The following is a 15876-nucleotide window of genomic DNA, read 5'->3' as shown; positions in this document are numbered from 1 at the left end:
AGGTTAAGAGTGCAGTGTTTGTGAGACGTTTGATGAATATGCATATTAAAAAGTTGGTTACATTAGTTTGGACTCATCTTAATGCAGTATTCTCTCACCCCACAGAAATAAGACTTAATTGTCATGAACATTTTTGATTTTGAATTATTTATAACAGGATTTTGACAATGATTTAATTGGCAAATTGACTTAATAAGAGTACATCAAACTAATACAGCAACATGCCATTATAACTTAAGCTTTCATTGTTTTGAAATAATTATATTATTTTAATACTCTTGAGAAACCTGTATGCAGGTCAGGAAGCAATAGTTAGAACTGGACATGGAACAACAGACTGGTTCCAAATAGGAAAAGGAGTACATTGAGGCTGTATATTGTCACCCTGCTTATTTAACTTATATGTAGAGTACATCATGAGAAACGCTGGGCTGGAGGAAGCACAAGCTGGAATCAAGATTGCGGGAGAAATATCAGTAACCTCAGATATGCAGATGACACCGCACTTATGACAGAAAGTGAAGAAGAACTAAAGAGCCTCTGAATGAAGGTAAAAAGGGGAGGGAAAAAGTTGGCTTAAAGCACAACATTCAAAAAACGAAGATCATGGCATCTGGTCCCATCACTTCATGGGAAATAGGGAAATGCCAGAGTCCAGCTCCAGCAGCCAGGGAGTCAGCCTGAAGGGGTGAGCGGTGTCGGCGGACAATGATGTAGCCTCTGACTCATAGTACGGAACTGCATGTTTATTTCAAGGTTCAGGTTTTCTTTTATACTTTGACAAAAGCATTAGGTCAGAGGTTTGACATTTTTAGTTTCCCCACCTAGATTTATTGTCTCCAGAAATCATTGTTGTCCTTCAAACAGAGTTCCTACTTCAGTGATACTCTCAGAATCGAGTTTATTATTATTTACTTCCTCTTATGTGTCCTATACTTAGCTTGTGATTACACTGTAACTCATGCTACATTCCTCAGTTTATTTCTTATCTTTCTAAATCCTGTTTGCCCCTAGCATCTTAAGATCACTATCTTCTAAAAAGGCTTCTAGCTATTAATAATTATTCCTAAACCCTAAGCTCAGCAAACTTCTTTTACCATAAATATTTCCCTCACAAACAGGTCTCAGATAACAATCCTTCCCATGGCCTCAAGCTGCAGCCTACATGCTCATCTTGGGACATTCTTTGTAAAGATCCTTGAACAAATGTCAATGGTTACTTTATAGATTATTTTCTGGGCACAACTTCAGAAGCCTTTGTGCTTTCTCATGCTTCTCTCAAGCACCTTAACATTCTTTCCAGCCAACTCAACCAAAGAAAGCAAAGAACAAGTCAGAATCACAAGGCCTAACTCCTTCATCCTGGGGCCATGCCTGTGAGATGAGGAGAGGGGGTTGGGACCATGCCTCCATTTTGTCAGTAATGCCTAACGCGGCTCCCGGCAGGGCAACAGTGAAAACAGTGGCTGACTTTATTTTTTCTGGGCTCCAAAATCACTGCAGATGGTGATTGCAGCCGTGAAAGTAAAAGACACTTACTCCTTGAAAGGAAAGTTATGACCAACCTAGATAGCATATTGAAAAGCAGAGACATTACTTTGTCAACAAAGGTCCATCTAGTCAAGACTATGGTTTTTCCAGTGTATGTATGGATGTGAGAGTTGGACTATAAAGAAAGCTGAGCACCAAAGAATTAATGCTTTTGAAATGTGGTGTTGGAGAAGACTCTTGAGAATCCCCTGGACTGCAAGGAGATCCAACCAGTCCATCCTAAAGGAAATCAGTCTTGAATATTCATTGGAAGGATTGATGCTGAAGCTGAAATTCCATATTTGGCCACCTAATGCGAAGAGCTGACTCATTTGAAAAGACCCTGATGCTGTGAAAGATTGAGGGCAGGAGGAGAAGCGGACGACAGAGGATGAGATGGCTACTACTTCCATCACCGACTCAATGGACATGGGTTTGGGTAAACTCTGGGAGTTGGTGATGGACAGGGAGGCCTGGCGTGCTGCAGTTCATGGGGTTGCAAAGAGCGACTGAGCGACTGAACTGAACTGAACTGAACTGAATACTATTTGGCTTTCTACTTTGAGCACAGAATTGTAATTCACAAAACTTGAATATTTTATTCATTTGATAATATGTATTTCTTACTGTAAGTCAATAAATCATAATCCTTTTAAATAGAGAAGTCCTTTGTGAATTTTATAGGTTAATATTAGCTAGTTGCCAAAGGACTGAGCAATTTTGAGCCATCAAAAAAATAAGTTTCTGGAGGCACAAACTTGAGGAACCAGTCATGAGCTCATGATGTCTCCAAGGTGATTTATTAACAGGTGTGGATGTGCAGCTGGACTCTATAGATACCATTTTTAGTCTGGGTTCACTGAAATATTTATAAACTGATATCTGAGTATATTTTGGCTTTCCTTCTCAGTGCCCCAAGTGGTTAAAAAAACGATTAGCTGAAGAGAATGTAAGGTTGCTGCTTTGTAAAGGAAACATATGACTGTAATTAAGCTACCTTCCAAAACTCCAGTGAAGTTATAGCATAGGAATGTTTTAAAAGGAATGAACCCACAAGTACAAAAGGATGACAGTGGACACAAAAACAACATAATTTTGGAAAATGATAGGTGTCATAACAAACTGGTGATAGATGTATATTGAACCTCTGTTGCAAAAGGTGAGAACCAGTCTAGTTTACTTTGAATTCCAAAAGAGCCTAAGGATAAATGAGATCAAGTACCTCTAGCAGTTGGAAGGAACAGTGAAATGATGTTCTAAAATATAGGAAACTGATTAAAAGCTGCTTAGGAAGAAGTGATATCCCTAGGTCCTCTTCCTCATACTGAACAATTAGACTACTTCCTCCACTCAGGTAAATCAGCAGAGATTTATTTTCCGCAGGAGGTAAAAACAGAAGGGCTGTGCATTGGGAGAACCTGAGAATAATCAAATTGGTAGTATCGTACTGAAAACAGAGGTATTAAGTAAACATATATGTATTAGAGGCTGAATTTCAGCCCCTTACTCTAACCACAATTCAATCACTGTTGTTGGATATTTACATTCCAAGAAGAAGGAAGGAAGTGTCTTATAAATCTTCCCCCAAATGACAGACCTAAACATAGACAATAGGGCCTCCCCATTGACAATGACATAGCCTGGCCAGATCACTTGAAGTACTCATTACAGTCAGCAAATTCCACCTGCATACTCAGCATTTCAAGAGTCTTCTCCAGCACCAGAGTTCAAAAGCATCAATTCTTCAGTGTTCAGCCTACTTTATGGTCCAACACTTATATCCATACATGACTACTGGAAAAGCCATAACTTTGACTATATGGACCTTTGTCCAAAGTGATGGCTCTGCTTTTTAATACACTGTCTAGGTTTCAGAGTTGGTTTCCTTTAGGGTTGACTGGTTTGATCTCTTTGCCTTCCAAGGGACTCTCTAGAGTCTTCTCCAGCATCACAGTTCGAAAGCATCAATTCTTTGGCACTCAGCCTTCTTTATAGTCCAACTCTTACATCTGTACACAACTACTGGAAAAACCATTGCTTTGACAAAGTGATGTCTCTGCTTTTTGACATGCTATTTAGGTTTTTCATAGCTTTACTTGCAAAAGCAAGAATCATTTAACTTCATGGCTGCAGTCACCACCCTCAGTGATTTTGGAGCCCAAGAAAATAAAGTCTGTCACTGTTTCCATTTTTTCCCCATCTACTTGCCATAAAGTGATGGGACTGGATGCCATGATTTTCATTTTTTGAATGTTGAGTTTTAAGCCAGCTTTTTCACTCTCCTTGCTCATCTTCATCAACGGGCTCTTTAGTTCTTCTTTGTTTTCTGCCATAGGGTGGTGTCATCTGCATATCTGAAGTTGTTGATATTTCTTCCTGCAATCTTGATTCCTGCTTGTGGTTGATCAAGCCCAGCATTTTGCATGATGTACTCTGCATATAAATTAAATAAACAGGTTGACAATACACAAAGGAGTGAGGTACTCCTTTCCCAATTTTGAACCATTCCATGGATCCATGTCTGGTTCTAACTGTTGCCTCTTGACCTGCATACAGGTTTTGCAGGAGGCAGGTAAGGTGGTTGGTTATTCCTATCTTTCCAAGGATTTCCCACAGTTTGTTCTGATCCACATAGTCAAAGGCTTTAGCATAGTCAATGAAGCAGAAGAAGATGTTTTCTGGAAGTCTTTTACCTTTTCTATAATATGATGGATGTTGGCAATTTGATCTCTAGTTCCTGTCTTCTCTAAATCCCGCTTGTACAACTGGAAGTTCTCAGTTCACATACTGTTGATGCCTAGCTTGAAGGATTTTGAGCATTGCCTTGCTAGCACGTAAAATTAATGCAATTGTGTGGTAGTTTGCACATTCTTTGGCATTGGCATTCTTTGGGATTGGAATGAAAACTGACCTTTTCCAGTCCTGTGGCCACTGCTGAGTTTTCCATATTTGCTGACATATTGAGTGCAGCATGATTATAGCATCATCTTTTAGGATATAAAATATCTTGGCTGGAACTACATCACCTCCATTTGCTCTGTTTGAAGTGATGCTTCCTAAGGCCCACTTGACTTTGCATTCCAGGATGTCTGAGGGATCACACCATCATGATTATCTGGGTCATGAAGATTGTTTTTGTGTAGTTCTTTGTATTCTTGCCACCTTTTCTTAATATCTTCTACTTCTGTTAGGTCCATACGGTTTCTGTCCTTTTTTGTGCCTACATTTGTATGAAATGTTCCCTTGATATCTCTAATTTTCTTGAAGAGTCTTTCCCATTCTACTGTTTTCCTCTATTTCTTTGCATTGATCACTTGGGAAGGCTTTCTTATCTGTCCTTGCTAGTCTTTGGAACTCTGCATTCAGGTGGGTTTATCTTTCCTCTTCTCCTTTGCTTTTTGCTTCTTTTCTTTTCTAGCTATTTGTAAGGCCTCCTCAGACAATCTTTTTGCCTTTCTTTTTCTTGGGGGTGGTTTTGATCACCACCTCCTGTACAATGTTATGAACCTCTGTCCGTAGTTCTTCAGGGATTCTATCTGCCAGGTCTAATCCCTTGAATCTGTTTGTCACTTCCACTGTATAATCATAAGGGATTTGACTTAGGTCATACCTGAATGGCCTAGTGGTTTTCTCTACTTTCTTCAATTTAAGTCTGAATTTTGCAATAAGTAGTTCATGATCTGAGCTACAGTCACCTCCCTGTCTTGTTTTTGCTGACTGTATAGAGCTTCTTCGTTTTTGGCTGCAAAGAATATGATCAATTTGATTTCGGTATTGACCATCTGGTGAAGTCCATGTGTAGAGTCTTCTCTTGTGTTGTTGGAGGAGGGTGTTTGCTATGACCAGTGCATTCTCTTGACAAAAATATGTTAGCCTTTGCCCTGCTTCATTTTGTACTCCAAGAACAAACTTGCCTGTTACTCCAGATATCTCTTGACTTTCTATTTGTGCATTTTATTCCCCTATGATTTTATTCCTCCCCAAAAAAGGAGGTCTTTTTTGGTATTAGTTCTAGAGTGTCTTGTAGGTCTTCATAGAACCGTTCAGCTGTTTGGCATTTGTGGTTGGGCAGAGACTTGGATTACCATATTGAATGGTTTGCACTGGAAATGAACCAAGATCATTCTGTTGTTTTTGAGATTACACCCAAGCACTGCATTTCAGACTCTTGTTGATTATGAGGGGTACTCCATTTCTTCTAAGGATTTGGTGAGGTATTATTATCTGAGATCAAATAGCATCTGCTTTTAATTCCTGTCAAGTAATTTCTTACTGAATTGGCTCCAAAGGCCATATTGTCTTTGGAATATATTTATATGTGTATTGGATGTTTGTTTGTGTGTGTGTGCTATTTTCTCCATAAAGTGTGAAAAATTTAAAAAGTTTTTTTTTTTTTTTTTTTTTTTGCAGCCCTGGATTCCTGTTCTTATTCCACTAGGTGTCACTTTAGCACCGTGAAATTGAATGTTTCTGGGTGACCATATTAAATCTTTGCTGCTCATAAACACATTTCTTTTAATCCTTAAAAAATCATGATATGAAATGTATATTTAATAAAGTAGTCAGTTTGTATGTATAATAATTATTGTCTACCCAAATGTCTATTTTTGTTTCATCGACTTGAATTAATGTCAGCTGTTGGTGTGGTAGTCTACATCAAGGCAATGGAAAAAGAAAGCAATCGCACATAGGAATGACAGTAATGAGTACATTTCCTGCATCAGTATTTTGGGTTTTCAGTTAGTGATTTGTTCCTTTAACAGCTTCACTATTTGGCCAATAGTGAAGATCCAAAGTATAGCATTCATGATTTAAAGAATATGGACAATAATTGAATAACTTAGTGTCATGCTGACTGATTTACTTCCTTGTTAAGAGGACAAGTTGGTTAATTCATCACTTAGATATTTTCAGCTTATTTTTTTCCCCATGACTACTCAATATAACATCTCTGATTTTGGCTTTATGTCAACCTGACCTGAATTCATCTGAATGTTAGCTTCATCTTACATTAAATAGTGAAGACATGCCTTAGGTCATATCTTCAAAGGACAGAAAGAGTTTTATATTTGTGAAAATTATTTCATATTGAGTTCTGTTTTCCTTAGCATGCAATAACTTTGTCATTTTGCTTAATACAGCTGTTGCTACATTTTTAAGGGGAAAAGTGACATGCTGAATTATTTTTCAAATTCAGTACATAAAAAAGCATTAAAGTGCACTGTTTTGGGCACTTGTATTTAATATGGTCAATACTGTAATGAGTTTTCAGCAACAGAGGGCAGGAAGTTCCTGCGGCAATGTATTGATTTTAATAAATATCATAAATCTTATTAATTAATTTTGGATTATAATCTTGTCATTTTTCTTTGAAAAATTTCCTTAGAATTCACAGGAATTTTCACTTCTTCATGCTAGTCTTTCATAGTAAAAGGCTTATTTTCACTGTTAATTTACTTACAATATTAATCAAATTACATAATAAAAGGCAATATCAAACAATATAAACTATAGAAATTTTAGGATATTAAATTATTCCATACAGCAGGGAAGGAATATAAAGAAATTGATACCTCTAAAGGCAAAACAAACTTTGAGAAACTTAAGTTGAATAAAATTTAATTTATTTTGTTGTAGAGATACAACTGTAAAATGGAGGGTATATATACACACATATATATGGATATGTATATATAGACACACATATATACATCTAGAAGTACAAAGAACATATCTATCTTTTCCTTCTGTTAATTATGATTAGAACAGTACCTGCAACATAATAGGTGTGTAATAAATACTTGTGAAAGGATAAATTAATAAACATGAATAGAGATGATACATGTGTAAGAAATTTGATCAATAAAGCATGGTCACATATGGAAGCAGAAGATTGAGAAATTGAGAAAGAACAACGGGGATTTTCTTTTAGAAGTCTTTACAGTGGCATTCATTAAAATTTGAGACTCCGGAAAGAGAATCTTTCGTTGGCAGGAAAGATTTTGAGTTAGTTTTGCCATTTTGAGGCAATTATACTGTTTATAGTATGATTGAGGAATATGTGAAAAGTGAGAAAGTGTAGATACTGAATATGTACTGTAGACTACATTCTGATGTAATATGGATATTCCAAGAAAGGGAGAAAGAGAACATGGCATTCAATGCTGTTAAAGCCAGCTGACCTAAGAGTGGGATTTAATGGGACAGTGACCAGCAATCTTTCAATTGAGATATGTGTACTTCTTGAACTCCGCAAAGAATTTACAAAGTACATGGGTTTAGAATAATTTTAAGAGATTTAATGTCCTTATCCTCAACTCACATATCCACTCTTTCTTAATATTAATAAGCCTGAGAACTTGAATTAAGACATCATGCTTTGCGTTCTTTTTTCACCTCCTTTTGCAACCATACTTCTCTCACTTTAGAAAACAAAATCATATCTTAGATCCAATCTGGTGTTAATCACCCCAGGGTGTGAAAATCACTGCGACATCAAATAAAAGGAAAATCTGTACTGATGGTAAGAAAATGAATGTCACTAAGGACTCAGAAACAAAGCTTTTTGAACATTAAGGCATTTCTAATTTTCACTTTCAAAACAATTGAAGGAGCTAATAATAGATCACTGAAATATACTTTTTGATGATAAACCGCTGTGATATTTGGCAAATAACTTGAAAGCAGTTCAACAGTTGAGTTAGATTGCTAATACCAACATTTTCATTCCCATCTGTCTCATTCCATGTTCTTATGTACTTATGTAAACAATTTTGCTCTTTATAAAAACAATAAGATAGGCATTAAGTCCACATTTAACACTGCCTTCTACATGAGTGATATTTATTCATTGTTATAAAAACTAATTAAAAAACAACAAAATGATGAAAAAGAACTTTATAAAAAGAACTTTGTGACCCCGTGGACTGTAGCCCGCCAGGCTCCTCTGTCCATGGAATTCTCCAGGCAGGAATACTGGAGTGGGTTTCCATTTCCTTCTCCAGGGGATCTTCCCGACCCAGGGATCAAACCCAGGTCTCCTGCACTGCAGGCAGATTCTTTACTATCTGAGCCACCAGAGCCACCAGGGAAGCCCCAATTAGAAAACAACAAAATAATGAAAAAGAACTCTGGAACATACAGAGGAAAATGTTGGGAAAGAGAAGAGCACTGGAAAGAGGGTTGAAGAAGCACTGAGTGGTGCAGGAGTGAGATAATCTGAAAGGAGAAGTTAGTAAAGGGCTTGAATTTTGTACTGGACTTATTAATAGCCACCGGCTTCCCTGGTGGCTCAGACGGTAAAGCGTCTGCCTGCAATGCGGGAGACCCGGGTTCGATTCCTGGGTCTGGAAGATCCCCTGGAGAAGGAAATGGCAATCCACTCCAGCACTCTTGCCTGGAAAATCCCATGGACGGAGGAGCCTGAGAGGCTACAGTCCATGGGGTCGCAAAGAGTCGGACACGACTGAGCGACTTCACTTATTAATAGCCACAGAATGAGATGAATGCCTCCAGGTTTGAAAGTTCTAAGTAGATGTAGATGGAAGTTTTAGGTGATGTCAGGCGTCCAGTGAGGTCAACTATCTGTGACTTTAGCTTTTCTTCAGGATTCCTGACCTTTAGAAATATATTCAAGACAAAAATGACTGTGATTGGATGGATCCTGAAGAGAACCCTCCCGTCCGGTGGTATGAAGAGATTGAATAGCTCCAAGAAAAGTCACCTCTTACGGAATAAGACCTTGAACATTTTCTTCAATACAGTATTCTCAATACTTAGACCCGTGCTTGGCCTAGGGTGCTGAAGTATTTTCTGCTGAGTGAGTTGGCAGTGACTGAAGGTACCTGAGACATAGCGTTGCAAAGAGTTGGACCCGACTGAAGCGACTAAGATCGCAAGCACATGCAAGCAGGACTCCTGAGTCTTAGTGGAACTAATTTGAATTGCCCATCTGCAATAATGCCTATTTGAATTTATGTACTATTTGTTCAATCCATATAGAATGGAACAAAAAGTTTCTAGTTATATACTTATGCTTATATAATCCATTTTGAAAGTTCTCTTGTAAATAAATCTTATATCTCTTTCATTACCTGAAATAAAGGATGGTGATGTCACCAAATAGCGGGGAAAAAGTATAATTCAAATGATAATGTCATTAAATTACATTCTAATATATCATAATTGAAGCATTTGTTTATGGAATCATGTATTAAGGAGTATTTATATGTTCAGATTCTGGCAGATAAGTAATAGCCTAAAACTGCTAATCAGATTTGGTGTCACAGAGTTAAAAATGTCATGGATTTAGCTTTTAATGAGCTAGAATGATCACGTAAAATAAGAATCTCCAGATGATATTCTTGGGAACATGGGGATGACTTTGAAGTTAAGAACAATTTTTAGATTAAAAGTCCTGAAATTTTCTGTCAATTTAAATGACTGTAATTAGCAGCTATTTTAGTCAAGAGTTATTTAATGGCAAATTATAGAAGTCCAACTTTAATCAGTTTTAACAAAAGTGGGAAATTATTGGCTCAGAAAAGTCATAAGCCCGGGATGCATGTAGCTTTAGCACAGCTGGAGGCAGAAACTTAAATAATATAATCAAGACCTCCCTCTTTCTTCTCTTTGTTTTCTTTTTTGCTGCATTTATTTCTGGGCAGATTTTCTCCACTTAGTGAGAGAACCTCAAGAATCCAAGCTTGCTTGTTATTCAGTGCCTTTAAGTTCTGAAGGAGATGAATCTTTTTGCTGAAACTGGGAAATATGGCATCTAGCTGGGTAATGATATGTTCAGGGGGACTCTACTACTAAATGAAATAAGGTCAGAGTGTATCATGGGAAAAGTAGTTGACTTTGTAACACTTTTTTTAAGTTTTAGATGTACAAACTTAAATAGAGTAAATTAAAAAAAACTACTTTTACTATGGAAAACATTGCTAAAATGTGCCTTTATTTACATGGGAAAAGAGAAAAGGGGATTTATGCTTCTATATTAAAAGTTGCAGTGTAGGAATTCAGTACATTTTAAAGTCCTTCACAAATAGTGGTCCTCCTGAGGGGTGTTTTAATTTCTGATATTACTATGTATATTATAGACATAATAGTTGCACATATTTTTCATTAAAATGGATACTGATAATCTCAAAAGGATTATAAATATTTTGTTCTTGAACTAATTTTTATATCATTAGCTGGTATATCTACATTTTTAGAAAGCATGGATTTTACTCTCTTGCTTCTGTAAAGAACCAGATTGTTGTAATATTTACTGTAAAGGAGTAGATTACAATTCAAATCAAATGGAATTGCAAGATTTTATCTCTTTCTCATGCTAAAAACTTACTGAACTGGAAAAAGTAAGATGCCTAGCTTGGATTTCATCCAGGAAGACATCTGTTTGCCTGGAACTAATAATAGTACAGACCTAATGATGTGCCAAACAAGTTATTTTAATAGAAATGCTTTGCTTTGAGAGGTTAACTGGTTACTCAGCAGAACTAACTCATTTATGAGGGTATTATGCTTGAATCTTCAACTAATAAGCTTGAGAAATTTGGGGGGAGATGCTGCACATTTTAAAGCTAATGCAAGAGAATACTTCTGATCCCTAAGTGACCTCTCAAGTTAACCGCATTAAGATAATTGGTGTAAGATAGTAGCAAATCACCATTCACATTTTAGAGCAGATATTAGAGGCCATCCATTGTTTTAAATGACACAAATATTCATTCAAATGCCTATCAACTGTTTCACAAAATTTACTCGAAATAAAAATTTTACTTAGTTCATTTTGCTTCCACAGTTTCTCATTCTTAATTTTCCTCTAAATTATCAAAACATTTTGATAAAGTGAAGAATATTCAAATATTTGATTGGCCTATGTGATTTTTAAATAGCTGGATTTTTTAAATCATAGAAATATTAAAATAATCATAGAAAAATTTCTCAGATTTTATTCAAACTTGCTATTGTGTATATTTAGTATGTTAGTAACTTCATAAAAAATACTGCCATATGAACCAAATCAAGAGGAATCATACTGCAGAGAAAGTCATTCATAAGTCTTTTAGGCCTGCTGCCTAGTTTTAGTGACTGTCTTGCTCAATTATGATTGTTCTTATACTGTTTTTATTTAAACATTAGACCAAAGGGTAATACTCAGTAGAAATAATCTAGAATTTTATCCCATATAACTTGGTTGTTAATTTAGAGGCACCATATGAACCAAATGTGAGAAGCTAAACTGTCTCTTTTAACAAGATTAAGTACTGAGGCTTAATTATTGTAAGAAAATATTTAACCATTTTATATTTTACTTCCTTTACCTTGATATTAACAGTATAATTGAAGAAGAAAGAGGCTGAAAATAAGTTTTCTATGTCAGAAATTTCTTTGCAAATAAATTCTGTAAGATCATTTTCTAAATTTTTTTAACACTGAACTATGCTATTATGTATATCTGATTACATGTTTATGTTAATTACCTATCCTCGAAAGGCACACAACTTTCTGTGTACAAAAAGAGCAGCCAGAGGAGTATATTCTGGCTAAGTTTGGCTCCACATGTTGTTGCTGACCTCGGGAAAGAGATTTTGGCCAAAACCACTGCTAAGGATTATTGCAGGAGGTTTGTGACATACCTGATTTTTTTTTTTTTCCTTAAGTAGTCTCTATTGAAATGATTTTTCAGGTGTACACTAGTTTTGGGGTAGGGTTTTTAAAATATTGATTTAATTCTAGATCTCCACATGAGATTTCAAAATATGCTAAGGGTCTCAGGGAGAAATAGCAATAGCAGGAGCTGTAATATACACTGCTAATTACCTTTGTAGGAGAAACCTCTAACTTTTGTTTATTCAAGTATAATTGACAAGTAAAAGTAACTGTGTTTAGGCATATAGTTTTATGAAAATTGACAAATTTAAATAGTAATTTATCATGACAATCGAGATAGAAAAGATTTCCATTGTCTGAAAAACCTCTGTGCTTCTTGGTAGTAAATTTCCTTTCTCACTTCTGGAAGCCACTTATCTGATTTCTATCAAAAACAGTTTTGCTTTTTTTGGAATGTCATAAATTGAATCACACAGTATGTAGTCTTTTGATTCTGGCTTTTTTCACTTAGTATAATGCTTTTTAGTTTCATCCATGCTATTGCATGGGTCAGTAGTTTATTCCTTTTCTTTCCCCTTGAGACTCACCCTCTTTAAATACTAATGGAATCTCAAATTTGCCTGTGCAGACACAAAAGTGGTTTGAGCCAATCATGGCAATCATATTTACCTTAGCCAAGTAGTTCCCTTCCCACAATTCTTTGCACCCAGGAATGGGCATATGAAATTGTTTAGACAAATGAGAATAAAGGAAACATCTGTTATAGAACATTTAGGAAAGATTTTTCCCTCTCTTAAAAAGGAGGGAGGAATACAAATTTATCATACTTTAGTCCCACTGGTTGCTCCCTTCCAGAATCCTGCTTTAGAAAAATGATGTCTGAAACTATGGCAACTATCTTGCAAGCACGAAGGAAAGGCCAAAAGAATTGCGGAGACAAAATTCCAAACTTTGTCATCATTAGTTTGTCAACAAACCTTAAAATTGCCCACCTTCAAATTTTTTATTATGTGAGATAATAATATGTTTGTTATTTAAGCCATTAGGACTGGAAAAGGTCAGTTTGCATTCCAATCTCAAAGAAGGGTAATGCCAAAGAATGTTCAAACTACTATACAGTTGCCCTCATTTCACATGCTATTAAGGTAATGCTCAAAATCCTTCAAACTAGGCTTCAATAGTATGTGAACCAAGAATTTCCAGATGTACAAGCTGGATTTAGAAAAGAGAGGAACCAGAAATTAAATTACCAACATCTGTTGGATCATAGAAGAGCAACAGAATCACAGGAAAAAAATATCTACTTCTGCTTCATTGGCTATGCTAAAGCCTTCGCCTATGTGGATTACAACAAACTTTGGAAAATTCTTAAAGGAATGAGAATACCTGACCACCTTACCTGCCTACTGAGAAACCTGTATGTAGGTCAAGAAGCAACAATTATAACTGGATATGGAACAACAAACTAGTTCAAAATTGGGAAAGGAGTACATCAAGGCTGTATATTGTCACCCTACTTATTTAACTTACATACAGAGCACATCATGCAAAATGCTGGGCTGGATGAATGAATCACAAGCTGGAATCAAGACTGCTGGGAAAAATACCAACAACTTCAGATATGCAGATGATACCACTCTAATGGCAGAAAGTTAAGAAAACTAAAGAGCTCTTGAAGGTAAAAGAGGACAATGAAAAAGCTGGTTTAAAACTCAACATTTAAAAAACTAGGATCATGGCATCTGGTCCCATCACTTCATGGCAAATAGATGGGGAGAAAATGGAAACAGTGGTAGATTTTATTTTCTTGGGGTCCAAAATCACTATAGACAGTGATTGAAGCTATGAAATTAAAGGACACTTGCTTCTTGGAAAAACTATGGCAAACTTTGACAGCATATAAAAAGCGGAGACGTCGCTTTGCTGACAAAGGTGCTTATAGTCAAAGCTATGTTTTTTCCAATAGTCACATATGGATGTGAGAGTTGGACCCAAAAGAAGGCTGAGAACCACAGACTTGATATTTTAGGACTGTGGTATTGGAGAAGAATCTTGAGTGTCCCTCGGACTGCAAGGAGATCCAACCAGTCCATCCTAAAGGAAATCAGTCCTGAATATTCATTGGAAGGACTGATGCTGAAGCTGAAGCGCCAATATTTCAGCCACTTAATGGGAACAGCCAACTCATTGGAAAAGACCCTGATGCTGAGAAAGACTGAAGACAGGAGGAGAAGGGGACAACAGAGGATGAGACAGTTGGATGAAACTCCTTGACTCAATGGCCATGAGTTTGAGCAAACTCTGGGAGATGATGAAGGACAGAGAAGCCTGGTGTGCTGCAGTCCTTGGGGTTGCAGAGTCGGATATGACTTAGCAACTCAACAGTAACAACAACATTGATTTTATTTGCAGTCAATGACATTCCTTGATGAGATAGTATCATCTAGTTTAGAAACCAGCTTAGGGTAAATTTGAGGCTCAGTTTCAGAATGCTGATTACTATAGTTTGAAAATGCCCACTACTGTTTTCTACAGTAACTTCATGCTATACATAAAATGGTCTGGCACCTAAAGATTTTCCTGGAGAATTCCAATCTCTCAGTTCACTTAAATAATTACAATTCTACACCATTATGATTTGTCATGAGATCTTACTAGGCTCATTCCAATATTTTATGGAATGGTTGCAGAATTGTGAAAACTATGTTGTTCACTGATTCCAATATTGCAATTCTCTTCTAAAGTCAAATTTAAGCATGATTTTCAGATTATTCTCTAGAAAGAGAAGAGAATCAGAAAATATAGTGATTCTTGATAGGAATGCCCTGGCCATGCTCTCCACCATTATAGTCTCATAATTGTTAATATAAAGTTGTTTAACTGGTACATTTTGTTATCTTAAATTAGACATGTATAATCTTTTTTTTAAAAAATTTTTATTTTTACTTTATTTTACTTTACAATACTGTATTGGTTTTGCCACACATTGACATGAATCCACCATGGGTGTACATGCGTTCCCAAACATGAACCCCCTTCCCACCTCCCTCCCCATAACATCTCTCTGGGTCATCCCCGTGCACCAGCCCCAAGCATGCTGTATCCTGCATCGGACATAGACTGGCGATTCGTTTCTTACATAATAGTATACATGTTTCCTATATAATCTTAAAAAATGTGCGTGTGCTCAGTCACTGGGTCATGTCTGACTCTTTGTGACCCCATGGCCTGTAGCCAGTCCATGGGATTTCCCAGGCAAGAATACTGGAGTGTATTGCCATTTCCTTCTCCAGGGAGTCTTTCTGACTCAGAGATATGCCTTTGCAAGCGTATTCTTTACCACTGAGTCACCAGGGAAGCCCCAAATAAAGAATAGAACATATCATTTGCTTCGGAAAATTGAAGGAATATAAGTTAATGTCTTTAAGACAAGATAGAAAATGAATAAAAAGTATTTTTGTAGGTAGACCCACATTTTTGTATGGGGACTGTCATATAAACTATTATTACTTACTATTAAATATTTGGCTCAGAGTTATTCCAAACCTAGATCCTTGCCGTTTTGCAGACACTGAACTGGAAATCTTATGCTTAAAGAATTGTTCTCTCTGCCATTAATGTAGGGTGCACTCACTGGGAATAGCTTCAGAGAGCTTAGCACCATAGAAATATTGGACTAAGATAATATAAAACTAAGAAATGTTTTTTGTTAATAAAACATCCTAA

The sequence above is a fragment of the Ovis aries genome, chromosome 2 (genome assembly GCF_016772045.2).
Source record: "Ovis aries strain OAR_USU_Benz2616 breed Rambouillet chromosome 2, ARS-UI_Ramb_v3.0, whole genome shotgun sequence".
Taxonomy (NCBI): domain Eukaryota; kingdom Metazoa; phylum Chordata; class Mammalia; order Artiodactyla; family Bovidae; genus Ovis; species Ovis aries.
Note: the sequence above shows the minus strand (reverse complement) of the source record.